A 2,660-nucleotide genomic window follows, 5' to 3' on the forward strand; every position below is an offset into this window, starting at 1 on the left:
GAAGATTAGACTATGACTTTACTCTCCAAGCATGTCTACGCCTCAACAGTCAGTAGAACTGCAACTAATGATCATTTCTCTTTTGGATAAATCTGCCTTTTTAAAAAGCTCTACAAACATTTTATAACACTATAATAAAGCTAAAACTAAGCAAGTTACAGCATGTTTAAAGCAACGAAATTATATTTTAAGTTAGTGAACATTTTTCCATTACTAATTAAAACTATATATATATATATATATATATATATATATATATATATATATATATATATAAATATGTGTTTTTAGGTAAGCATAATCAGCTGAACTGCTGCACTACAAACTAACAACTTTAAGGGCACAACAGTATTTAAAAAACAAAAATCAGTTTGAAAGAAATGAAATGAATATATGTGTTGTGAATCTTAACCTTTTTTTAACTATCCAAGTCTTTTTTAATCCAATTATCTAATGTTTTTTTTGACTTAAATTTTGTTTGATCTCATCTAGCCAGTAGAGTTGATGTGATGCTTTTGATTGTACTAAGAAAGTATATAAACACTATTGCTACAGTAAGGATGCTATATTATCCTAATATAACTACAGCACAGATTTAATTGACCTGGATTTAACATTAGATAGGATTTTGTAATTTAGTAATTGTATCGTAATTTCAATATTTGACATGTCTTGAACTTGTTTTGTTACTTAGTTGCATGTATGACAATATATAGGCTACTATGTCTATATATGACAGAGATGTCCACATAGGTGCCTTCTTTCCATTCCCTTTGTCATCCAAAAAATAGCGTCACATTTTCAGCACATAATTTAGCACTATGGAGCTTTTAACAGTAACAGAACTGGAAAACATGTGCATTGATTGCATTATATGTAGGCATATAATCTGTGATTCATCAGCCAATCTTTAATTATGTATAATATTATAAATAATTGAGTATGATTTTTTAATGTCTTGGTGGGAAATATGGAATATATTTTGAATATTAAGGAACTGAAAGACATGAAAAAATGGAATGTCATTCCTCATAATGTAAATTCTTCTCATCATGTTGCAATAATTAATGTATTTGTCACCTCAGTGGACCTGGCTGATTAATGTTCATGCATGAATAAACTATTTTAAGAATACATGTGAAATCCGTGGTATTCACTGGGCATGCGCAATGAAACGCAACCACTTTTTAATTGAAGAAGGCGGACATGCTACACCTGATTCTTTTCGTTAAAACTGATTATGGGAGATAAAACATTTATGTTGCAACGCCACAACTGTGAATTAGCTACATCGGTAGATGTTACAATGCCACTAATGCTAATGAGGCGTCATGAAAAGGTTTGTTGACACAGAGGAGGTTTTGAGCTTTGAAGCACTGAGGGTGAAAATGCTAACTAAGTTGGGTAACGTTAGCGGTTAATGCATTTTGTAGCTAGGTTACAGACCAGACTATTCATAACAGCTAGGTTATGGTACATACATATGAATAGAGGGCTGTCAGCCGTTTACTGAAGTTACTGCGCGTTCTTCCCATTTTTTTTCTCATTACTTATCTGGAACTTTTTCACTACAAAACCTAAAGAAATTAATGTAGCGTTAGTCTCACCTGGCCCAACGCTAGGTGTTTAACGTTAACCACGTTAACTAACGTGTAAATAAATAATCAGCTTTTCTAGAAAGTTCGACATGTGTTGTTAGTTGTCATAATTTAAAAGGCACCTTTACAACTTAGGCTACTAATGTCCATCTTGGTGATTGTATTTTCCTTATGCAGTCTATGGTATTTTCCAATGTTTCTAACAGTTCTTGGTAAGTCTGCGCTTTCGTCGATTAAGTTGTTACGTTAGCTACCTAATGAAATGCTGCCCTCATATGTTGCCGGGAAGCTACTGCTGGTGAAATTGTGGACTCCATACAGTAACGCTTTGGGGTTAAACTTGAAAAAAGCTGGAGCGGTATGTCACGGTAAAAATGAATGCAAAGTATGCACGGTTTCCGATATAATGTGGCTTTTAACTGTTGTAGACACGTTTTATTTGAGCTGTTGTCAACAATTATATTTTATAAACCGACGCATCTGAAATGGATCTGGCTTTGCGATTGGAAGCGGAACTCCATTTCTTTGCAACGTTTCTGTCAGGAACTTTACAAACAATGCACAGTTTTTCATGTATCTCGTGTAAACCCAAACGTCAGTATTTTTAATACTTTAACCGTCGTCTCTGTTGTCCTGTTGTTAACTGTCCAAACAACCCGGTCATTTGTAGAGTTTTACCTCGTACATGTCTTTAATAAATCATCAAATATAGCAAAGACACGGACGTTTGTTACCCAATTCGCAAAGCATTGTGGGGTTTATGGAATTGGACTTTACCATTAAATTAACAGCTTAATGAACAGTTTAAGCTTACGTTTTACTTACGTGGTTTTGTCATGGTTATACTTTGCTTACTACTCAATGGCTGGTCGATTTTAGCCTGTATGAACCATTAGTGAGAAGGATCGTCCTGTGAATCACGGCCTTTTTTCAGCCTCATATTTGTTAAGACTATACTTTCAGGGATCATTTCTATAGTTTCTGACTTGAGAAATGTGTTTCTAAAGTGATTGGTCTCGCTACCCACGATGATGAGTCGTGATATTCCTTTCTGAGCGTGAA

At 34.2% G+C, this 2,660-nt stretch overlaps 1 pseudogene; it reads left to right on the top strand.

Moving 5' to 3' along the window:
- The first annotated feature begins 2,545 nt into the window (after positions 1–2,545).
- Positions 2,546–2,658, top strand: LOC117937784 (annotated as a pseudogene).
- The last annotated feature ends 2 nt before the right edge of the window (positions 2,659–2,660 follow it).

The sequence above is a fragment of the Etheostoma cragini genome, chromosome 2 (genome assembly GCF_013103735.1).
Source record: "Etheostoma cragini isolate CJK2018 chromosome 2, CSU_Ecrag_1.0, whole genome shotgun sequence".
Lineage (NCBI taxonomy): Eukaryota > Metazoa > Chordata > Actinopteri > Perciformes > Percidae > Etheostoma > Etheostoma cragini.